Source organism: Orbicella franksi, chromosome 5 (genome assembly GCF_964199315.1).
Source record: "Orbicella franksi chromosome 5, jaOrbFran1.1, whole genome shotgun sequence".
NCBI lineage: Eukaryota > Metazoa > Cnidaria > Anthozoa > Scleractinia > Merulinidae > Orbicella > Orbicella franksi.
In genome coordinates, this window is record NC_138149.1 from 23,341,705 (window position 1) to 23,367,721 (window position 26,017).

At 39.3% G+C, this 26,017-nt stretch overlaps 1 pseudogene; it reads left to right on the plus strand.

Annotated features, from left to right (window-relative positions):
* The first annotated feature begins 1,502 nt into the window (after nt 1-1,502).
* LOC145486875 (uncharacterized) lies at nt 1,503-20,052 on the plus strand (annotated as a pseudogene).
* The last annotated feature ends 5,965 nt before the right edge of the window (nt 20,053-26,017 follow it).

Consider the following 26,017-nt stretch of genomic DNA (forward strand, 5'->3'; position numbering starts at 1 on the left):
ATTCCTTAATCTTTTTATGAAAGGGGACATATCATTTAGTATCCTCTCCAAGGAAGATGGCATTCATTTCATCCATGAAAAAAACTTCTTCAAGTTGATGTACATGGCCACGTCACACTGTCTCCAACCAGAGAATCAAGTAATTGAAAGAGAGGAGGAGAGTGTGAAAATCTGAGGTCTAACTGTAAAAAAAGAGGAAAAAATATAAAATTACATTAAGCTATACTTTGGCTTCATCCTTTGAATGCTTATTACATTGCAAGAAGAAATGTCATTAACTTAGTATCTGCACTGTTCATACATTATACAATACTGCGCAGAGCATTAAAGACTATGCAACTCCTTTCAACCTATATTGTGAATACCTCAGTCATTTTGCTAGCTTTGTAACTGGGAAGTTTAAATCATGTAGTACAACATAATCATGAAGTACAACAAAAGGAGTGTTACTTCTTGAGGTTTCACTCAATAGAAAATAAATAAATAAAAACATTTCATTAACCTCATCATCATCAGACTAACTAAACCCAAAAAAGTCTGCCTTCAGGTCAAAAAATAATTTTACAAACTCTTTCAAAACCACGCAATTAGTCCATTCAATAACAACAAAACAAAAAACTTAGTGTACATCTGTCATGTCAGATTCTTGCACCGCTGCAGGAACTTTTAAATTATAGACAGCACAAGCTAGAGGATATATCCAAACGTAGAAAGAAATGTGTCACCTTGAATAGTATGCTGATATCCGGACTGAACATAAGTTGGCTACGCTTTTAAAACATTCATTGCTTGTAAGATTTATATCCTTAAATCTACAAAATTAAGCTCATTTACAGTACAGTGTCAACGGTTTTCGTCACTTATTTATATGAATATGGCAGACAAAAAACCTAACGGGTCTCCTCCCAGAGGCAAGTCAAGATATGATGGGTAATTCAAATGATAGCGAACAAAATCTTCAACTTTTAAAATGTAGACTCATCGAGCCAAAAAGTTTCCCAAGCCACACACGAACTAGCAAATGTTGCCACTAGCAAAAATCAACCATTTACGGAAGGAAACGAAGGAAAACTTGGCTTACCTTTTAACATAGCTTTCCCTTATGCTGTGTTTATTGTGTTAAGTCATCTGTACACCAATATCTGCAGCAGAAGAGTATTGTAAATAAACTAAGCACGTGCTTCCGCTTGGCACAAAATGAACACGACACCAACGGACAAAAGAAATCACAACACAAAGAATAACACTCAAAGAAAGCGACAAAACCAGGCTAACATTTGCAACATACTCACTTTTGCTTAATCCGCATACTCTGTGACAAGTAGAGGTTCTAACTGGGTAAAAATCCACAATATTTCTTGCTGTTCGATGCTCTCGCTTGCAAAATGTTCAGACATTTTCGAAACTCGTTTGCAGCCGCAAATTGTCAGCGGCGAGCGCATCCAAGACAACGGATTTTTCAGCCAATCAGCGGTTTTTCTGCCGTGCCGCACCATGACAATATGTCCTAACCATCGCACAAAACTTGGGTTGGGCTGGAGCAGAGGATCGAGCACCAGATGCAGGGTTCCGCAAGAAATTTCCGGCCATGGTAAAGGCAAAGAAACGTGGCCAAAAGGTGAAAGAGGGTTGGGAAAGAATGAGTCAGAGGCAGTCCTACGCAAAACTGGTTTATTCGTACAAGTTGGGTCAGGTAAGTCTTGGTTTTCATTTTGTGAGTTAATAATAGGTTGCATCCCAGCCTAACTGTGTTTCTTCGACTTCTTAATTCAGGTGTGTGCAGAACATGTCGACAGAGATTAAAAGAGATAACAGACACCGAAATGCATGATCCTCCAGTCTTTGCAGAAATGGGAGTTGATTCCACCATAACTGACCAAATGGAAAGAATGACTTTAGTGAGTATACCACGCTTCTCGTGAGTTAAATTGTCAACTACTTAGCATTAGCATTAATTGGCTACTTGCTGTGTGATAGATCTGTCGTCTCTCCTTTTTATAAGGACCTTTTAACGATAGTGCATACATCACGTGACACTGCACACGTCGCATGTCTAAAAGGGGTCTCCGTGTTGTTTTAATTTTCCTTATGTTAATCACTGGTACATGGCCGAAATGACTGAAACATTTATGTATACGGCTAGAGCGAGACCAGACTTCAAGATGGCTGGATGATGGCCAACTTCTTTTTTTCTTTTTTTTTTTTTTAGTATTTATGGACCGAGACGGAGTCGAGGTCTACAAACAAGCAAAAAACGAAAAAAACAAAGCCAATATCCAGCCATCCGAATGAGCCTTCCCACAAATATCGCGATATTTTTGGGGATATTTATAAGTTTTCGAGATATTTAGGAATTACGAAAATTTAGGCGGGGATATTTAGAAATATTCAGTATTTTTTTGGCTGAACCCTTTGTTTTCCTCGCTAAGACCAACGTTTTATTGCGGGACACAGCGGGTAATCCCGGGCTGATCGGGTAAGATAACCCTAGCTTGCCCACTCTGTTAGCCAATCGCAGCGCAAGGTTTGTGTCATATACTTTATATATATATATATATATATAAAACGGTTATAAAATGCCTCAAGCCAACAAAGAATGCCACTGCGTCAGGAGGATCAATGAAGATTCACAGTCCAAGCCTCACCGCAAAAATGAATTTAAAAACGTTTGATAAAGCAAGGACGGACAACTTCTGACGGTAAAAAAAGTTAAAAAGTTAAAAATTTAATAGAAAAACGTTTCGGTCTGAGACCTTCATCAGTTACAAGAGAAAAAGGACGAAAACTAAGTTTAAATACGGTTACAGTGTGGGAGATTACGTAACGAAATGAAAAATACAATATTGTGCTATTAGTACAACGTGATTAATACAATACAGGAAGAAAATGCAAAACGAGAAATACAATGCTGTACTATAAATTGCGTCATACAGGGTGATAATTAATAGACCAAACGAAAACAATACAATACTGTGCATGAATTACATTATAAAGCGTGATAATTGCAGAACTAGGTTAAATTCAACCTAAACACTAAAATAGTTCAAATAGATAAAACGGACTCTTGCAATGCGGTAAATATAACGGGGAAAAAAAAAAAAAAAAAAAGAAACCTACGTTTACGCTGGACAAGGTTAATAACAAAATCCCAAATCGAGGCCTTTGGAGCATTAAAGGGTTGACAAACAACAAAATCCCTGGAGGGGCCCTTAAACAATAAGCTGTAATAAGATCCCAGGCAGGGCCTTTGAGCATACCTAACACCCAAAAAGCTGACAAAATCCAAGGAAGGGCCTTTGAACTGCCTTATGGCGCGAACGCAGATTTACACAAGAGAAAGTTAATTATAACAAATTCTGTTTTTGGAGTGAAATTCTTTTCTTTTATTTAAGCCATGGGGAGCCAAAGAGAACAGTTGAGCACTCCAATAAGCCTCTTTCGTAATTAAAAACCTATCAATCTCGTCTGAGTCATTAGGGGCCTGCACCTGATCAATGCATTGGAATTCAAAATCATCCAAGGAGTGTGGAATTTTATTGAAATGTACTGCTACCTCACAAGTGGTTTTGTTTGTGAGCATAGCAGACTTGTGGTTACGAAACCTAACCCGAAAATCGGTGGTAGTTGATCCTATGTACTGTAAACGACATTTCTTGCAGGAAACTAAATAGATCACGTTTTTAGAATCACAAGAAAGCTTTTTTTAGCTAATGTAAGGCGTGATCTTATCAATCCTGAGAACATTAAGCAACCTAGAGATAATCTTTCACGAAAAGAACGTGTTGCCCTTAAGGAACTTAGAAACTCTAATGCAGTGATTCGGATACAGGACAAAGGTCCCCGTTTTGTTTTAATTGATGATAAAGAGTACGACGAAAAAATGCTTGGTCAGCTCAACAATCAGCTGCACTGCAAATCTTTGCAATCAGATCCTACCTCGAAGCATTTAGCATTAGTAAGTAGTTGGTGTTCCAAATGGCTTGGAAAGGGTGAGATTTCCCCCGAAATAGCTAAGTGGGTTTTAAATAAGGAAGCGAAACCAGGAGTTGCCTTTGGGAACATTAAAACGCACAAAACGGGCAACCCGTTAAGACTCATTACCTCTTGTTGTGGTACGGCAATTGAGAACTTGTCGGCCTTTACCGAATTCTATTTGCAACCACTTGCTCGTAAATTACCATCATTTATTAAGGACAACACGGATTTGCTTAACAAAATAGGAGATCTTAACACGAGTGGCCCTTTTCCAACTGGCACCTTACTGGTTTCGTGGGATGTGGTTTCAATGTTCCCCAACATCGATAACAAACTTGGTCTTACTGCAGTTAGGAAAGCTTTGAATGCTAGGGAAAACAAAATTCCGTCTACATCTTGCATATTAGAAGCCGTAAAAATCTGTTTGAAAAGCAACCATTCTGTTTTTAAGGAGTATTTCTTTCTTCAGATTCATGGCACGGCCATGGGTCCAAAAAATGCATGTAGTTATGCCGATCTAGCCATGGGTGAAATTGATCTTAAAGCTAAGTTTTCCGGTCCGATAAAGCCGTCCTTGTGGTGGCGTTATCGTGACGATGTCTTTGATCTTTGGCAGCAAGGCCTTCCTGCCTTACATCAATTTACTGATTACATTAATTCTCTATACCCTACTATTAAATTCGAGTTAGTTTTTTCTGAACGTGAGCTTCACGTACTTGATCTTACTTTATATCTTGTGGATGGGTTTATTAGAACTGATGTTTATTCTAAACCTACAGATAGTCATTTATATCTTCCACCTTCTAGCTGCCATCCCAAGCATGTCTTCAAGTCTATTCCTTTTGGAGTAGCGACTAGATTGAAGAGAAATTGCTCTGAAGAAACTTTTCTTGCCGAGAGAACAGTTGAGTACAAGGGTTATCTTGTTAATCAGGGTTATCCCTCCAAATTAGTTGACGATCAATTCTCCAAAGCCTCCACCATTTCTAGGAATGATTTACTACGGCAACGCGGAAAACAATCGAAGAAATTATTTCCATTTGTTCTCACATTTAATCCTAATTTGCCTAATGTGAGTAGCATAATTAGAAAGCATTTGTTGATTTTGCAATCCAACCCTAAATTGAAAGAACTTTTCCCTCAAGGCTCTATCATACCATCTTTTCGTAGAACAAAAAACCTGAAAGAATTATTAGCACCATCTCGTTTTAAAACCGCCGATGAGGGACAAACAATTCAGCCAAACAATGGCTGCTTTAAATGTGAAAGAAATAGATGCGATCTCTGTCGAAATTTCTTTGTTGAATCTAAATCATTTCTAAGTTTTAAAACGGGCAGAAAATACACCATTTATTCAAGGCTTTCTTGTGATTCTAAAAACGTGATCTATTTAGTTTCTTGCAAGAAATGTCGTTTACAGTACATAGGATCAACTACCACCGATTTTCGGGTTAGGTTTCGTAACCACAAGTCTGCTATGCTCACAAACAAAACCACTTGTGAGGTAGCAGTACATTTCAATAAAATTCCACACTCCTTGGATGATTTTGAATTCCAATGCATTGATCAGGTGCAGGCCCCTAATGACTCAGACGAGATCGATAGGTTTTTAATTACGAAAGAGGCTTATTGGAGTGCTCAACTGTTCTCTTTGGCTCCCCATGGCTTAAATAAAAGAAAAGAATTTCACTCCAAAAACAGAATTTGTTATAATTAACTTTCTCTTGTGTAAATCTGCGTTCGCGCCATAAGGCAGTTCAAAGGCCCTTCCTTGGATTTTGTCAGCTTTTTGGGTGTTAGGTATGCTCAAAGGCCCTGCCTGGGATCTTATTACAGCTTATTGTTTAAGGGCCTCTCCAGGGATTTTGTTGTTTGTCAACCCTTTAATGCTCCAAAGGCCTCGATTTGGGATTTTGTTATTAACCTTGTCCAGCGTAAACGTAGGTTTCTTTCTTTTTTTTTTTTTTTTCCCGTTATATTTACCGCATTGCGAGAGTCCGTTTTATCTATTTGAACTATTTTAGTGTTTAGGTTGAATTTAACCTAGTTCTGCAATTATCACGCTTTATAATGTAATTCATGCACAGTATTGTATTGTTTTCGTTTGGTCTATTAATTATCACCCTGTATGACGCAATTTATAGTACAGCATTGTATTTCTCGTTTTGCATTTTCTTCCTGTATTGTATTAATCACGTTGTACTAATAGCACAATATTGTATTTTTCATTTCGTTACGTAATCTCCCACACTGTAACCGTATTTAAACTTAGTTTTCGTCCTTTTTCTCTTGTAACTGATGAAGGTCTCAGACCGAAACGTTTTTCTATTAAATTTTTAACTTTTTAACTTTTTTTACCGTCAGAAGTTGTCCGTCCTTGCTTTATCAAACGTTTATATATAGGTTGAATAAACAGAAGAAGATGCGAACTTTTCTCGTAGGAGGTCTTTAATTCAAGTGGACGTTTCGCCCATTCGGGCTTCTTCAACACTAAGAATATCAATACTCGGAATAAAATTTACAAAAAGTGAAAAAGCCTTAAATAAGTTACAAAACAATAACTTACAAAGAGAACAAAGAAATAAATTTTTTTTCACATAAGATTACATAAGAATTACGTAATAATAAAAATAGCAAAACGCCCGCTAAAAAGCAAATAAAAACAAATAAAATACAGCAGCAAGATGGTGTTAATTGTAGCGAATCCTATTCCTGGAATTAAACTCGCACCTTTTGTTGAGTCCATGAGGTGTGAGGGTGCATAATTGAACACACCAAAAGGTCTCTCTTGTGAGCAAACGGTCATCAAGACTATTATTATTGACACTAAGATTACAGAACTGTTCAATAATTAAAAATTCAAAATCTGCCAGAGCATGAGGCTCTTTGTTAAAATGAATAGCAACTTCACAAGTACGTTTTTTGGTGATCATAGAAGACTTGTGGTTGCGGAAACGAATTTTAAATTCGTTACTTGTGGAACCAACATATTGCACATTGCATAGATGACATTTTTAGATTTACAATTAAGAATTTAGTTTCATGGAACGTGGTTGCTATGTTTCCCAACATTGACAACAATTTGGGAATTAATGCTGTTGTAGAAGCCTTAGAGGCTAGGCTAGTCAAATTTCCGTCTACTGATTGTATAGTTGAGGCCGTACAAATTTGTCTTAAGCACAACAATTCGTTTTTTGAAGATGACAACTTTCTTCATATTCGTGGTACGGCTATGGGTCCCAAAACGCATGCAGTTACGCTGATCTAGCCATGGGAATTTTTGATAAGAAAGCCAAATCAGGGAAAATTAAACCCAACCAGGAGCCATAATCGGGGACGGAGACCGAAAGTCTCGGGATTCGCGCGCACCCATGATATGGGACAATTGTTCTATTTTTAGAACAAATTGCGCCATCCTGACATCATATATCCGCGCGGATTCACGCACATGTCAGGGGCTTTCGCGTGGATGTTGTCACGTTGCGTGATCAAATGGTGAGAGTTGAGAGATTCTCTTGCGTATTTTTCACAGCGATGGCAGGGAATAAGGCAGGGAATGCGAACCAGGGCGCTTATATGTAGTTTTATGCTCTGAGCTAACGGAAAAGGTGGATTTTTCGGGGTTGAAAACAAGACTTCAATCTCGCGCTGGGAATGAATAATAAGATCTGCTCACGCTAGTCGTAAGCTTACGCGTATGCTTAAGAATATAGCAAGAAAACTCTCTACTCTGGTATCGAGTTAATTTGTGGGTTTCTCAGACAATGTTTAATCATAACCAAAACCTGTTTTGATGGTTTCTTATTGTCTCTGCTTGTTTGGTGAGTTTGCAAAAGTTTTTGAAAGGAAAGTCTGACGCGTACAATTAGCTCATTTGCATAGTGCATTCAGCTCCTGCACTTTCAAGTCCGAGTCGGTGTTTTCAATTGTCAACAAATCTTGACCAAGATTTCGTTCATTATCTTTTGTGCTGAGATGCTGTAACAAATTTCACGAACGCAAAAAAGGCTACTAATATCATGTGTGTTTCTTCAACATAAGCATAGTGAAGTTTTACACTGCGAAAATGAAAATAGACAAGGAGTTTTGATAACTCGATCAACCAAATCGAAATCGTTATTCGAAGTTGATTAAAGAAAGCGTCATCGTAACTTTGCTGATTATTTCTACTTTATTCACATATTTTCAGCTTAGCTTTTAATATGTTCTCAAACATTTATCAATCTTAAACATATTTAAAAACTGTAGAGTTATTATTTGAGTTCGATGTACGCTTTCACACTAAAGTGCGGCGGAAGTACAATTTGTCATGTTTACTGTCTGTTCAAAACACGCATCGGCGGGCGCTCTCATTCATCGACAACAGAGAATTTACTGGATTTTTACACGAATAAAACTGAGCAGTATCTACGGACGTAAAGTTATTGGGCCTTGATGAAACATCAAGCGTCGCTTACAATTCAAGCGAAACTCAAACTAGCAATTATTTTGTTTTACTTTTCGGTCGCGATAGACTGACAAATTCCTCGCAAGCGTGTGGCAAGAGAAACTAGGAAACTATGAAGTCCTGGAGCTTTACTACATCTAAATATATCCAGCTAGTTTTTTGCTGTGTAATGGAAAAGCGATTAACCTTCAACATATGTGAAATTTAAAGTGGAGTAATATGCAGCTCATGTAAAAGAAGCATCCGTCGGAACACAACTTGGTCAGCGATATATATAAGCTTACAGCCGAACATACCTAAATTCGACACTGTCTTACTTCACTCAAACTGGAGCAGCTTACGACGAAAATACTTTAGCAAAATTCCAACAGACGTAAATGCGTTGAGTTGTGAGCCAAAAACATAAAAAATTTCGGGAATTTCGGACGCCATTTCCCCCGCGCGACATCCGCAACAATTCTCGCAGCATGTACGCGCGTGTGCCGCAGGCGATGGCGCAATTTGTTCTAAAAATAGAATTATTGTCCCATATCATGGGGACGACCCCAATACTAGAAATGGCGCGCGCTTACGGTCTTCGTCCCCGATTATGGCTCCTGACCCAACCTATGGTGGAGGTACATTTTTGATCTTTGGACCCAAGGGCCTGCTAAACTCGATGAGTTCACGCATTATATTAATTCTTTGTACTCCACCATTAAATTTACTCTAGTTTCTTCTCCCACTTCACTTAACGTACTAGATCTTACTCTCAATCTGGTGGACGGTTTCATCCAGACTGATATCTACTCCAAACCCACGGATAATCATATTTACTTGCTACGGAATAGCGCACACCCTGCCCATGTTACCAGGGCCATTCCCTATGGAGTAGCTACCAGGATCCGAAGGTATTGTTCTACTGATGAGGCATTTAGTAAACGCTCTTCTGAGTATAAGGGTTATCTATATAACCGGGATTATAACCCTAATTTGGTTTCACAACAGTTTGGGAAAGCCCAGTCTATTCCTAGACAAACATTGCTTCAACCCCAGCCTAAGGAGTCCAAACAAATTTTTCCACTTGTGCTTGATTTCAACCCTCGCTTACCCAGTATTGGTAGAATATTAGGAAACACAAGCACCTTATTTATGATTCACCATCTCTTAAAAAGATTTTTCCGGTAGGATCCATCATTCCTGCTTTTCGTAGAACTAAAAACATCAAAGAAATCTTGAGCAGTAAGCCTCGTGAGCAACATCGCACGCCCGATAATCAACGGGGTTGCTTTAAATGCACAGCCAAATGTGATCTATGTCGCAATTATTTAAAGGAATCTAATTGCTTTACTAGCACTAGTACTAGCAGGACGTATCCTATTACGCAGATTCTTAATTGTAAATCTAAAAATGTCATCTACTTGGTTACGTGCAAGAAATGCAATGTGTAATATGTTGGTTCCACAAGTAACGAATTTAAAATTCGTTTCCGCAACCACAAGTCTTCTATGATCACCAAAAAACGTACTTGTGAAGTTGCTATTCATTTTAACAAAGAGCCTCATGCTCTGGCAGATTTCGAATTTTTAATTATTGAACAGTTGTGTAATCTTAGTGTCAATAATAATAGTCTTGATGACCGTTTGCTCACAAGAGAGGCCTTTTGGTGTGCTCAATTATGCACCCTCACACCTCATGGACTCAACAAAAGGTGCGAGTTTAATTCCAGGAATAGGATTCGCTACAATTAACACCATCTTGCTGCTGTATTTTATGTCTGAATTTATGAAAACCGTGTTAAAGACTTTGCACCAAAATAGCGAGCATGTTTTTGAAAAAATGGTTAGAAAATGTGCATAAATATGGCCATGTCGCACCGAGAGTGCTATCTATCTCGTGTACTCTTAATAGAGTCCATACCATGCCTATACAAGCCTTTAAAGTCGCTGCAAATGAGTCGAACGAGCCAAACAAAACTAAATTAGAGCTTAAATTGATCATTTGGTTCGCCGCGGCACTAATTTAGACAGGCTTAACCTCTGCGATTTCACCTAAATGACCTCACTATGTCTTTACTGTGGGTTAAATTAGCCAGTCACGCTAACAAGAGCATGGTAAGCAGTGGAATCGGTTATTTACCTCTATATTTCAGCCAAAAAGTAGCCGTTACGTGACATTTCATTTCAATATCTGACCGGATTCGCAAAAACATAGCCATAGAATTTGACTTCTCACTGATAATCTAACTTGCTACAATTCTGTCCTAGAGCTAGCTTTCCACGAGGCTTATCGTAGCTCAAATAGCAGCAAATAACTCTCCTGTATACCTTTTGAGGCCAGGAAGACTAAATTCACCGTCTTTTCGTTGAATCATGACTTGTACAATTTAATTAAGAGTGCTTTTAACATGAAATTGGAGTCTAAATCAACACGAACGTACAGATATCAAAACCGCGGCGGAGAACTAATCTATCGCTTTCTAAAGGCCTGCATCGTCCTAAATGGACTGAACAAGAGCTTCCTACATCGAGAATCGATTGAACTTCAGACAAACTAGGCCATAGTTAGCAGTAAGCGAACGCTCAACATGTTGTCGTTACGTCAATTATCGCCCGGAAGCCACGCAAATAAATTTCTTCCGCGCTAGCGAATCACAGACAGTTCTGATACTTAGCTAAGCCGAGAACGCCTAAAATTGATAAAACAAGGAAATTCTACTCACGATCAGCGCTTGAACTCATGTTCTTCTCTCTCCTCGTGGCCATGTTTTGCTCGCAAATAGCAATGTCCCGGATGTACTTCAATTTTGTCGTGCGCGGAATGGCACATCCAGATTTCAACAGATTTTTTTTCTAAGTCTTTAGCTACATCAAAGTTCAAAGCAAATGACGCCGACAGCAGCTAGAAATGTTTAGTCCATTGCACGTCTAAGCCCCAAATTGATGTGGCGATAGATTTTTGCTGTCTAAAGCAAGCACGACATTATCGCCACAGGGCAAACGGCTTTCTGTTACGGGACTAAATGTGACCCGTACAGTTTACACATGTCCTCAGGCCCGCCTCAGGTACGATAATGGACGACGCTTACTAGCAAATCGTTAGACTTGGGCCTTCACTGGACTTAATGATGTCCTCGGGCAGACTTCCTTTAGACAGCAAATACAGAACGCTAATCGGTCGCTCCTTGTCAGAGTCACCGCGCGAACTGAATTCAGACGAGTGTAGCCTGGGCTAAACTTAACGCAAATTGAAAAAGGTGGGGAGGGGGGGGGGGGGTCGATAAATAATGAAAAAAATACCTAAGAAAATGAAACATGCGGCAAGGAGTTTCTACATTTCATGCTAAGTAAGATTTACAAGCTGCTGTCATAGCGAAAGCAGAAAAAAAAACAAAGAAATGAAAAAAAAAAAATAAAAAAACACCTGATTCAGTCTTTAACACCGTTTTCATAAATCCAGACATATATATATATATATATATATATATATATATATATATATATATATATATATATATATATATATATATATATATATATATAGGCAATTGTGGAAAACGAGGACGGACAACTTCGAGCGAAAAAAAAATATATATACAGTAAAAAATCTAAGAAATCTAAAAAAAAGTTTTAAAAATTTAATAAAAATAAACGTTTCGGTCAAAGACCTTCATCAGTTGCAGTGCAAGTGAATAATAAATTACAATAACCTTAAATAAGTTTACAGTATAAAAAATGACATCATATTACAAAGATGATTACATAACAGGGCGTGGTAACACATGAAAACGAAAAAATTAACCAATGATAAACAATCGGTGATTACTAAGCGAGATACTATGACAATGCGGTACAAAACTCAAAAGACACAAACCAAATAAGAATAAATAATCGAATATAATACAAATAAGATTAATATCAAAAAAGTAACGCGATTCGTCGAGTCAGCCGAAAGTGTGAAGGGACCCGCGTGTAAAATATTCAATGTTCAAAAAAGGCGGTCCCAAAATCCCCAAACAAAGCCCTTGAAACTATGCCGCGGCAAGGCACAACAGGCGCCCTAAACAGGGCCCTTAAACAACAATAATGTAATAAATTCCCCGATGGGGGCCCCTGAGAAAACCTAGCGCTAACAAAGCTAACAAGATCCAAGGTCAGGGCCTTTGAACACCTGAACTAAGATAACCGCCAAATTTGCAAGTTATTTTTGCGCTAATTGTAGTTTATTCTTTTTTTTCGAGTGGAATTCCTGACGCTTGTTCAAGCCAAAAGGTGCCAGAGAGAACAACTGTGCACTCCAATATGCCTCTTTAGTGATTAAAAGCTTTTCGATGTTACTTGTATTGTTTGCATCTATCTGCACTTGATCAATACACTGGAAGGAAAAGTCGTTTAAGTCGTGCGGTGTTCTGTTGAAATGCACCGCTACCTCACAAGTCTTTTTCTTGGTCAGCATAGCAGACTTGTGGTTGCGAAATCTAACTCTAAAATCTGTTGTTGTAGAGCCAATGTATTGTAAGTTACATTTCTTACACGAAGCCAAATAAATGATATTTTTTGAATCACAGGAAAGTTTCAATCGTATCTTATAGCTCTTGCCTGTTTGAAAACTTTGGAAAGAGTTTGATTCAACAAAGCGTCAGGAATTCCACTCGAAAAAATGAATAAACTACAATTAGCGCAAAAATAACTTGCAAATTTGGCGGTTATCTTAGTTCAGGTGTTCAAAGGCCCTGACCTTGGATCTTGTTAGCTTTGTTAGCGCTAGGTTTTCTCAGGGGCCCCCATCGGGGAATTTATTACATTATTGTTGTTTAAGGGCCCTGTTTAGGGCGCCTGTTGTGCCTTGCCGCGGCATAGTTTCAAGGGCTTTGTTTGGGGATTTTGGGACCGCCTTTTTTGAACATTGAATATTTTACACGCGGGTCCCTTCACACTTTCGGCTGACTCGACGAATCGCGTTACTTTTTTGATATTAATCTTATTTGTATTATATTCGATTATTTATTCTTATTTGGTTTGTGTCTTTTGAGTTTTGTACCGCATTGTCATAGTATCTCGCTTAGTAATCACCGATTGTTTATCATTGGTTAATTTTTTCGTTTTCATGTGTTACCACGCCCTGTTATGTAATCATCTTTGTAATATGATGTCATTTTTTATACTGTAAACTTATTTAAGGTTATTGTAATTTATTATTCACTTGCACTGCAACTGATGAAGGTCTTTGACCGAAACGTTTATTTTTATTAAATTTTTAAAACTTTTTTTTAGATTTCTTAGATTTTTTACTGTATATATATATTTTTTTCGCTCGAAGTTGTCCGTCCTCGTTTTCCACAATTGCCTACAAATTTCATTACTCGAGGTTTGGACTACGAATCCTTTTGGATCCTTCTGGCGCGTGGCATCCCTGTTGGCTCGAAGCATCTTAACTTTATATATATATATATATATATATATATATATATATATATATATATATATATAAACTTCTTAAACTTGAACAGAATAAATTTATAGAGCGCTCGACTCTGAGAGGAGCAGTGTAGATAATAAACAATGGTAGCAAGACTTCAATTCATCGTTTTATTGCGACAACGCTGTTTCGTATGGTCAAAGGATGACCACACTCATCAGGCAATATCAACGAATGACCGTTAAATTTCACACACTGGCAATTAAAAGCTAACTTTAGGTTGCTATGAGATATAAAAACAGTTGCTATGATATGGAAAAACAGATGCTATATAACATTGAAAAACTGGCAATAAAAAAAAAAAATACTAATAAAATAAAATAAAATAATAATAAAATTAAAAAAAAATAAAATAATAATAATAATAATAAAAAGTAAAATAAGAATAAAAACATGAAGCAGTTGCTATGGGATTTAAAATCTGAAATCTCGTGTTGCTAAAAGATTGCGTTACTTGCTCACAAAGTTCTTGAGTAGGTATCTGTTTCTGTGGGGGCACGCACTTGCTAGTTCGTTTCGCTTGTTCAAAGTACACAAACTCTTCTTACAGATGATGACGAATTTTTCAAAAAGACATAAATTACATTTGTTAGTAATGTTGCTATAAGGTCTGCACTGCTTAATGATTCTCCACTTGATGGTAAAAGGTTTGTTGTTGTCTTTGAGTGTCCAAATATGTTTAGATAGCTCAGTTTCGTTTCTCTTGTTTTGGTGTCGAAAGGATGCTGTGTGATTCCTGTAGCGCTCTTTAAAATTTGTGGCGAGGCCCACGTATGATTCTGATGACGTTTGTGTTGTGATTGTGGCTTGGTAAACTACATTTTGTGTGAGGCATTTTCCGTCCAGCGGGCATTTATCCTTTTTTCTGCAGTTGCATTCTTTGGCGTTTGTTTGTGTTTGCGACTGGTGGTAATCTGATAGTAGTGCTTTGTTGTGTGACGAGATGATACTCTTCATGTTAGGCACGCAGGAGTAGCTGAGCTTCAGTGTGTGCTTGTTGAAGATCTTGTGTAGGGGGTGTCCGTTAGGGAAGCATCTGTCAATGATTTTTAGGAACTTCCTTCCCAGGCTAGTTTTCACGTTAGCATTCCATAACATTAAAAGACCACAAGCATGATTTCACAAACAACCCAACATGCAGACTCATAAATCCCACAAAATCAGAGATCGGCATAATCAGCAAGCACATTTTAGACAACATAAACAAAGAAATAATCAAAGTAACAAAAGCGAATCTATGGAGAAGTACCTCAAATGTCATCGAATGGTTTCAAGCAATCCCAAACAAATCCCAACACGCGTTCATAACTTTCGATGTATGTGACTTCTACCCATCCATTTCCGAGCAGCTTCTGAAAAAGGCACTTGACTATGCATCCCAATTCACGCACATCACTCCGCAAGACCGCCACATCATCACACACGCGAAAAAATCACTGTTGTATCACCAGAACACGGCATGGGAAAAGAAAAACACCAGCAACTTATTTGACGTGACGATGGGCTCATATGATGGAGCCGAGACATGCGAACTCGTCGGCACCTACATGTTGTCCCTCATCACACCGAAACTTAAAGGCCAAGTTGGTCTCTACCGTGACGATGGTCTGGCAGTGTGCAAAGCAACACCTAAACAAATCGAGAAAACGAAACAAGAAGTCAGTGAAATTTTCAAGTCAAATGGCCTCAAAATCACCATCGAAGCAAACAAAAAAACCATAAACTTCCTAGACGTAACCCTAGACCTTACAAGTGGATCTTACAAACCCTTCATGAAACCCAACAACAAAATCCTCTACGTTCACCGACAAAGTAATCACCCACCCGCACTACTGAAGAACATTCCAGAAAACATCAACAAACGACTGACCAGCATCTCATCTAGCCAGAAAGTTTTCGACGAAGCGATTCCGCCGTACCAGAAAGCGCTTGACGAGAGCGGCTACAATCACAAGCTCACGTATAAACCACAGCCAAAGCGCAACAGAAATCGCCAAAGAAAAATCGTATGGTACAACCCCCCCCCCCCCCCCCCCATGGAATGCTAACGTGAAAACTAACCTGGGAAGGAAGTTCCTAAACATCATTGACAGATGCTTCCCTAACGGACACCCCCTACACAAGATCTTCAACAAGCACACACTGAAGCTCAGCTACTCCTGCGTGCCTAACATGAAGAGTATCATCTCGTCACACAACAAAGCACTACTATCAGATTACCACCAGTCGCAAACACAAACAAACGCCAAAGAATGCAACTGCAGAAAAAAGGATAAATGCCCGCTGGACGGAAAATGCCTCACACAAAATGTAGTTTACCAAGCCACAATCACAACACAAACGTCATCAGAATCATACGTGGGCCTCGCCACAAATTTTAAAGAGCGCTACAGGAATCACACAGCATCCTTTCGACACCAAAACAAGAGAAACGAAACTGAGCTATCTAAACATATTTGGACACTCAAAGACAACAACAAACCTTTTACCATCAAGTGGAGAATCATTAAGCAGTGCAGACCTTATAACAACATTACTAACAAATGTAATTTATGTCTTTTTGAAAAATTCGTCATCATCTGTAAGAAGAGTTTGTGTACTTTGAACAAGCGAAACGAACTAGCAAGTGCGTGCCCCCACAGAAACAGATACCTACTCAAGAACTTTGTGAGCAAGTAACGCAATCTTTTAGCAACACGAGATTTCAGATTTTAAATCCCATAGCAACTGCTTCATGTTTTTATTCTTATTTTACTTTTTATTATTATTATTTTATTATTATTTTTTTATTTTATTATTATTTTATTTTATTTTATTATTATTATTATTTTTTTATTGCCAGTTTTTCAATGTTATATAGCATCTGTTTTTCCATATCATAGCAATTGTTTTTATATCTCATAGCAACCTAAAGTTAGCTTTTAATTGCCAGTGTGTGAAATTTAACGGTCATTCGTTGATATTGCCTGATGAGTGTGGTCATCCTTTGACCATACGAAACAGCGTTGTCGCAATAAAACGATGAATTGAAGTCTTGCTACCATTGTTTATTATCTATCTCTCTCTCTCTCTCTCTCTCTCTCTCTCTCTCTCTCTCTCTCTCTCTCTCTCTCTCTCTCTATATATATATATATATTTATAAAATGTTCGAGTAATTGCGCGCGGTGATTGGTCAGTTCGAGTTCATTATAGCTCCATAAAGCACTCTGCTTACGTCACGCGCGTGCATTATAACTCAACATATGCACGCAAGCTATGTCACGAAAATTTTGCCCTGGACAAAATTTGAGAATCAGCTAGTCCGTCCGCCATTATGGCTGAAGAATTTCCACGGTTTCAACTCGGGTTCGAATTCCTGAACGCCGAGAAAAGTAGCAGCGTTAAGGAGTCTCAAAATGAGGCACCTGTTCCAAAGAAAAAACGGTTTGCAGAACTGACAGAAGCGGAGAGAAACCGGCTTTTGGTGGAAACGCAAGTAAAGTCTACGTAGAGCTCGACAAATTGGGCAGTAAACGCTTTCAAAGGTATGAATTTACGTAAACATGACTACAATCCAATACACATCTCAAACACTAAAACTTAAAACCTGTTTTAATTTAAAAGGCAGAATGACGAAAAAAGCATATTACAATGCTTCCTAAATAATGAGTTATACTGGCTTATCTACATCTTTGTCAACAAAAAGCAACATTTCACTTGTTTATACAATTAAATGTTTTCTAGCAGCTGTTGCGTATATCATTTAACAGTTAACCACTCGAAATACGCTTGCAACACTTAAAGGCTGAGTTGGAAAAAATGTTTTCTTTTCCTAGAATGGGGTGCACAAAAAGTTCCTGTGCTGCCAAAACTAGAGGAAATGAGCGACGAACAACTTGACAACAGTCTGTCACAGTTTTATACAGAAGCACGAAGCAAAACGGGTGAAGAGTACAGCAAGTCGTCCTTAATTACGTTCAGAAATGCAATAGAGAGGCATTTGAACAACCCACCTTATAACAGAAGTTTGAAGCTAAATTCTTCAACGTTTTCAAATTCCAACCGTATGCTGAACGCCAAAATTAAGAGCCTGAAACGGCAAGGGAAGGAAAATGTGCAGCACAAAGAGGCCATATCAGTTGACGACTTGCAGAAATTGAAAGCTGGTCCAGTATTAAGCCTTGCAAATCCATGGTCTTTGCTGAGAAACGTGTGGTTCCATGTTGTTCTCTACTGGTGTAGAAGAAGTCGTGAAGGGCAGAGAAATTTGAAGCCGACGAGTTTTGCATTTGAAGTAGACGAGCAAGGCAAGCGCTACGTTACTATGACCCACGACGAGACCACCAAAAACTATCCCGGTGGACTTCAAGACCGATCCAGCTTTGAGAAGACGGCTCGTATGTACGAAACAGAGAGTGAGAACGACGGCTACCGAGCGCTGAGCTTGTATATCTCCAAGCTGAATCCGAAATGCGAAGCCTTATTTCAGCAACCTCGACGCGACTGGAATGAATCCGCCATCACACCCGAAATCTGGTACGAAAACCGCCCGCTTGGTGTCAACACTCTTGGAAACATGATGAAAGAAATAAGTACAAAGGCCAAGCTTTCCAAAGTTTACACAAATCACTGTGTTCGGGCGACAGCGATAACCTTGTGGTCTCAAGCCGGTTTGTCAGATCGCCACATCTGCCACATTTCGGGACACAGAAACCCGAATAGTCTTCAGCATTACAATTCTCGTCCGTCGTCTATCCAGCTCAGGAAATGTAGTGATGTCTTGTCTACTGCTCTACAAGGGGCCGACCAGACAAAACAGAAATCTCCACAATGCGATGAGCCTTTTAGTCAGCCAAAAGCAGCAGAAGTATCAGGCAGAGTGGTTGAAACGCACAGCCGATCATCCACCACAACGATCCACAGCGAGATGCTTGGCGGCATGTTCAATTCTTGCACAATCGGTTCAATGCAAATCAATCTTTATCCTCCTCAGAGCAAAAGTCAGTGAACTGGGGAACTGCTTCAGCTTTGGAAGATTCTTTTTGCTGTAATAATTTCTTTAGAACCGTTCTGACTTTTTTTAGAAAACGTTTGTTTCTTACCACAAAGGGAACGGTTTTACTTTTCATTCAGCATTTAAGCCAATAAAAAGAAAGCATGTACATGTAAGGAGAATACTTATTTTGATTAATTAAAATTCGCAATCCTTTTCTTGTTTAATATGTCTTTATGTTAATGTGGTGGTTTACATTTTATAAAAGAAATAAAAAAACTTGCCCTTCGTGCATTGTTGAGTTATATAAACACTTGGGAATTTTTAAGAACACTCGAGAAGTGCGAGAAGCACTCGGCTGCGCCTCGTGCTTCTCTATGCACTTCTCTCGTGTTCTTAAAAATTCCCGCGTGCTTATATAACTCAACAATGCACTCGGGCGCGTTTTTTATTTCTATAATATATAATACTTGCTGGTATGTTGTTTGCGTTCGTGCCCCTTAAGTTCGCACCATGTTCCCGTTGTGCTTTGTGGTTGCGAACTACGCCTCAATGTCTCCCTTGCTGTAATTGTGAAGGTAATAAAAGTAAGTTATTTTCTATTTGTAGGATGATGATGAGGTAACCTGCAACCCTGAGAACGTAAGTCCAATATTACATACACCTCAAGGTGCAATAAGAGATGCTGAAACACCAACAAAGTTTCTATCAGCCGTCTGAAAGTTTTACAACTCCATCTAGAGATAATTTTGAGACGAATACATCAAGAGAGAAACTTAATTTGTTTTTGGCCTCCAGAGACATTAGTCCCATCCGTCATGTAATGGTTACACCTTGGGAAGAAGCTGCAGAAAGAACAAAACGGTTCCACAGGCGCAAAGCGAGGCAGGTCGTGTTTGCAGCTTTAGAAGAAATTGCGCCTAATAGCGCAGAGATGTTACTTGATTGCTTAAAATCGACTAACGAAGACGCAATTGACATTGACTCGACGTTGTTTGGGGTCCTTGTCGAATGCTATCAGAGCGCAGGGCCCTGGAGTACGCGCAGGCAGTTATTGTCGATTATGGCTGATAAGGTCACTTTCAAAGTACTGAAAACGTGGCTACCAAATCTGTCTAGATACAGATTCAACATCGCTCGGCATCATATCCTACTTCATGGTAGAGGCGCCACCGTTCCTCTAGCTGAAACCACTTCTTAGCATTCATCACTAGTTCATATGTGATGCAAGATTTTCCATTCGGTGAGAAAACCCTAAAGTTGTCATCGAACACGGAGATAAAAATCCCAAACGTGGTGAGAACAATGATTCCGGAACAGATTGTCCAACAGTACCAGAGTTACTGCCATGAGACTGGCTTTGTCCCGATGAGCCGCTCTACGCTGTGTAGGATTCTTAAAGTATGTTCTGCTTCTGTGCGCAAGTCTTTGGAAGGACTTGACTATGTCTCAGCTGAGGGTGCAAAGGCTTTTGATGAATTGGCAGCTGTCATTGAGAATCTGGGCGACTATGGAAAAGGTCTGTCCTGGGCAAAAAGCCAATGTGAAAAATTAAAGCAGACAAAACGCTATCTCAGTTAAAGGCGATTTTAAGGTAGGACTGCTAAAAATATGATACATTATTAAGCTAAACACATCGCATATAACGAAAGTTTATGAGTCTTCTCGGTTGTACATGTTATGGATGACATCAACATATAATATCAACATACAACGTTTAACTAAAAGCAAACGTTTAGGACTAAGACGCCAGTTTTTACCCTTGGAGAAGCAGAAGGGGCTGGCGGGATGGGAGATGGAGGCGGTGCAGAACAAACTCTTCCAAGGTTTTTTTCTACATTTTTAAAAAGAACAGATCATTACGAGGTGCTTAAAATTTCTTTAACTTTCATTTGTCACCCAAGGACAGTTTGACATCACTGTTAATCTGTGATTCTTAATACTGCCATAAATAACCGTGTTTTGACGCAAAGAATTAGTCAATTTAGACGTCATGAAATAATTAAAGTGAAATTAAAATGGAGGATTGAAGACTGTTTTTTTTTTTTTTCATGACCTCAGGCCACAAGCAACAAATAAACATTGTATCTTGTAAAGCTACAAAGACATGATATAGTTTCGACATGTCTTGTGACAATGGAGAGCCAAATGTGTTTCATAATCATCCCTCTTTTCGATTTCCTTCGATGGTTAATACCTGTAAGTACTGTAAATGAAATTGGCCAATATTGTGCTGCAACATATTAGTAAGTTCAAAAGAAAAAAACAAAAAACAAAGAAACATACTTGTTTTGTCAGTGGAAATAAGTCGAATAAATATTCCTTTGATATGGTTTGTTTCTAGGTGCATGTATCGCCAAGTTCCAGAGTTCCAGATCATTGTAGGGCCTACGCCCTTAGCTGTCAGGCTGATCCTGATTACGTCAGCCCCTGTGATCATGAGTACGACCTGGCATGTGATCGATGTGAGGTGTTTCCAAAGTAGTCCACGAAGTTGAGTCTGCCTTGGAAAATGCTGAGATCTCAAGCGATGAGAAAGTGAGATGAAATATGTAGTTTCTCTCGCTAAGAAAAGAATCGAAGAATGGAAGGCTCATTTACTCAGATCAATCAACCAAGATGAAGCGCGACTGGATGTCGTAAAGAATCTATATGCTTATTCGGTGCTTTTGGTCTTAGATTGGGCCATGAAATACCTCCCAAGAAAATATCGCGAAAGTCAAACTGATTGGTTTGGAAAGCGAGGTATTTCATGGCACATAACCACTGCTACGAGAATAGTCGAAGGTCAACCTCAAATGCCGTCATTTGTTCACGTTTTTCAAAGCTGTAACCAAGACAGCGTCACAGTTTTGGCCATCATCGATGACGTCCTGAAAGAACTCAAGAGTACAATGCCCAATGTAAATAGTGTTTATTTCAGAGAGGACAATGCCTGATGCTACTACAGTGCTTTCACACTACTGGCAATTCAGCAGGTAGCTAAGAAGTACGACATCCACGTCAGACTAGACTTCTCGGATCCACAAGGGGGCAAAGGGTCTTGCGACCGCAAAGCAGCCGCAATTAAGAATCATATGAGAATATATCTAAATTCTGGCCAAGATGTCGAGACTCCAGAGCAAATGAAGAATGCCGTAGAGTCCTCGGGTGGCATGCCTGAAGTAAGGGTTATGCTATGCGACACACAGAATATTCCCAAGTCAGTCCCTGTGAAATGGGAAGGTGTTAGCTTTATCAATAACATTGAATATGGCAATGAGGGAATGAGAGTTTGGAGGTGATATGCGGTTGGCCCAGGTAAATTCCTGCCGTGGAGTCAGTTTGATTTCCCAGAACACTACTCTGTACCAATGCTAACCACATTAAAGGAGGCCAGAGATCCAAAGGCTACATTTACTGTGATTACAGCAAGGAGAAAATCACCCCAAACCCAGCAAGGAAAGGAAAAATTGGCATCTGGTGTTGGGGAAGCTTCGGATGAACAAAGTGGGGACGACGTCGAGTGTCACTGTAAACTGTTTGCATGTCCTGAAGAGGAATGCGTAAAATCATTTCAAAGATTTTCGTCCCTTGAACATCATCTTGACGTTGGAAGGCACAAGTATGCTCTTGAGAGCCTAACGCTTCTCGACAAGGCAATGATGTCCTATGCATCAATGCTAGAACAGGGTGTGGCCACTGTTGATAATCCTGTAGAGGATACTGGTACAGCTAAGGCAGCGGATTTCCGTTCATCGTTGTCAGTGGGCTGGGCGTTGAAATCCTCCGGTACTCAAAGAACACGAGTGACTGAAAACCAGAAACAATACCTTACAGAAGTATTCAAAATCGGCGAACAGACTGGAAAGAAAGCTGATCCCTCCAATGTTTCCAAGTCAATGAAAAAAATTAAGAAACGCAGATGGCTCTTCTAGATTTGATGCTTCAAGTTATTTAACTTCTCAGCAAGTTGCAAGTTTTTTCGCACGCCTTGCTTCAAAGAAAGTTGTTCAAGTTGACGAATCTGAGGACGATGAAGACTGAACACGCCCGAAGAACTGAATAAAATTCGCGAACAGAACATACAAGACTTGAGTAACGAAGTCATGGCAGAAATATCACCTCAGCATCCGATCATGTACGATACGCATAACGTTTGTGAAATCGCAGCTTGCTCTAAATTCGCAAAGTTTTCTGTGCAGATGCTTCAAGACATATGTAATTTTTATCAGCTTGACATCTCAACAATCAACGTTAAACGAAAGAAGCCCTACATAGATCTTCTGACGAAATTAGTTGGTGGCTGTAGTTGTAACGCGTCACTTTGAAACGCAAACTCAAATACTGTCTTCAATTAAGATAAACAGTTGAGGCCTACATGCCTCATCCACGATGCAGCGACAAGTTTTCCTTGAGAAACCCCTATTATCACTCAGGAATAGAGAATCTCCTTTGTGTTTAATACGGGAGAGAGTTGCCTAGATAATGAGACGAAGACCCCCGAAAGAACTGTAACTCAGGCACAGGCCACACTAATGCATTTTTATCTCGAACAAAACGAAGCGAATTATTTTCGCCCACACTAGTGTTTAATTTTCCAATTTTTTTCGCCTGTCCAAACTAAAACGTTCGAAAACGATAAAAACGAGTTGGACATGGGATTGGGCATGTGTGAAATAAATGTTCACGTAATACCACGTCACTCACAAAGTAGTCCCACAACGCGCTAGTTCTTCCCGGTCTAGTCCAATATCTCCTTTGTCTTTCGTCAGTGGCTGTCCTTCCTCAGCTCTTTGTTGTTACGGCGGAATCTCACAAAACGGTTCAGACATTAATTTGCGACCTGTTTGCGACATTATGTTTCCGTGCGAAGATCGGACGACATCGGACGTGCAAGAAAAACCGCGAACCGGAGTGGGGGGGGGGGGGGGGTTGTAAAGATTTGTCGTGTCAAAAAAACGTGTGGGAGCGGGAGGGGAGCACGAGCACGTGTAAGACCGGGGTAACGGTACGATCATGTTGCGAAAAGCAATTTGAGAAAAAACTTTGCCAAAGGCGATAAAATTCTCCGACTGTCGCTAAAGTATTCGAAGACAAATTCAGCCAAGATGTAAAAAAATCTTACGACTACGTTTTGTGTTTGCATTCTCTATTTTCCAATTGCCCATAATCCACTCTGTTTGCCCCCCCAAATTTTGCATAAGCTATTGTTGTGAAATGCTCTTGGGAATATGTAGTTTCCTCTGCAGCCGTTTTTTGGGGGGAGCGTTGCGTGACATCCCATAAAACGGTTGCAGAGGAGACTAGGGAATATGCACACCTCCCAAGAGCATTTCACAACAATAGTTTTTGCAAAATTTGGGGGGCAAACAGAGTGGATTATGGGCAATTGGAAAATAGAGAATTGTTTGGTTTTGTGGAAGCGGCGAAATTTAGACACTCGGGTGAATTTTCGGATTGTGCTCAAAATGTTTGAGAAAAGTAACCAAAAAAATTTGCACAGCGCGAAAAGACCTAGGTACGAGTTTAGCGCCTCAGTGTTACGCAATGCAGGTAAGAGATGAAAACAGGAGACAACTCAGGAGACAAAGGTAAACTAGTCATTATTTTTATTCCTTTATTTACTTTCTTCCTACTCAACAAGATTGTGTGCTCCAAAGTGGTTACGCATCAGGATAGAAATTGCCCTACCCCTACCCCCTTAAATGGAACGACAGCATTGCGTGACGAACAGATAACGGAGCGCTGCGAGGATTCAAGGATTCAAGCAGCAATCGTTCAAATGTAATATTATTTTGTTGTAGCGCAAGGTAAGCAACTATCCACAAATGACTTAGTCGTTGTTGACTTAGATGCAGTGGCGATCATATGTGCCGAAAGATGGTCAAAGATTCATGGTATTCGGCCATAAATACGATGACAGTTGGTGATGTTCATCGGACATTGTGTAAACAGAAGGAAACTTTGCTGCTTTATATGCGACGAATGGTGAGAGAAACACATTAAATCGGCTTTTGGACTTGCCTTTTACAGCAAATAAGGTTAGAACATTTCGAAATTATCAGCTCTGTGTCTATTTCAACTTAATATAGTTCAAGACATGTGGCGCATGCTAAAACATATGTCTGACCCGTAAATTGAAATTTGACGACGGAAGGCGAAATATTTGCATTTTTAACGTACTTTGAAAGGCTGCCGCGTCGCTCACAATCATTTGCCCAAAGAAATTTTTACAGGAATCTGTAGACCATCCTTCTACGATTCAACCACCAGAAGCTTAATCCATTTGAAGGTTTCGCACATAGTGAAAATTAATTATATTCACGAAGTACTTTTAAGTGAAAGAAATACTTGTCTTCGAAATTTAATTATTTTGCATCCAAAAAATAACGCAGCATTTCCTCAAATCAACCCAGTACACATTTAAACATTGCACAAAACTATTTGAGTGTTTTAAAGACGGAAGAATAATTTGGTTTTGCATGCGAGGCTTTCAAACTTGTTTAATAAAATGGCGCGTCAAATGACGATGTTAACGGAATTTGGTAATTTGCATATTTCTTTGAAATAAAAGGATATTTTACCAAAAAAAACTATCCAGTAGTTTTTGTCATACCCTAGCCTATCTACCATAAGGATATAAGCGAAATCGAATTTTCGACCCTTGCCGCGAAATTAAGAATTTGTCTGATTTTTACACGCAGGCACTCTTAAGATAATCTTTAAGAAATAGAAAACATGTACCGTGTTTCTATCGAGTTATAGAAACACGAGTGGAAGTTTGGGAGAACGAGAAATGCTGTGGAAACACGATCCGCAGGTGAGTGTTTCCACAGCGTTTTCGAGTTCTCCCAAACTTTCACGAATGTTTCGATGACTCGATAGAAACACGGTGAACATGTTTTCTATTTCTTTCAGAAAACACCGCGGTGAAAAAAAGGAAAACAACTTGTTAACTGATTATCAAAGTGTAAATTCTCTTTGCTCGCGCCATGATTACGTCAACAGCTCGTGCTAGTTCTGTGTTTCTTTCGAGTTTTAGTATAAATCTACTGATGTCTTATCCCGAATGCCGTTCTCTGATTAGCAACGCTACTCACTATCTATTCTGTGATAGATGGTGAGTAGCGTAGCAGTGTGCCCTTGTCAACAAACTGATGACCGCTTCTTGGCGTCTTCGAAGT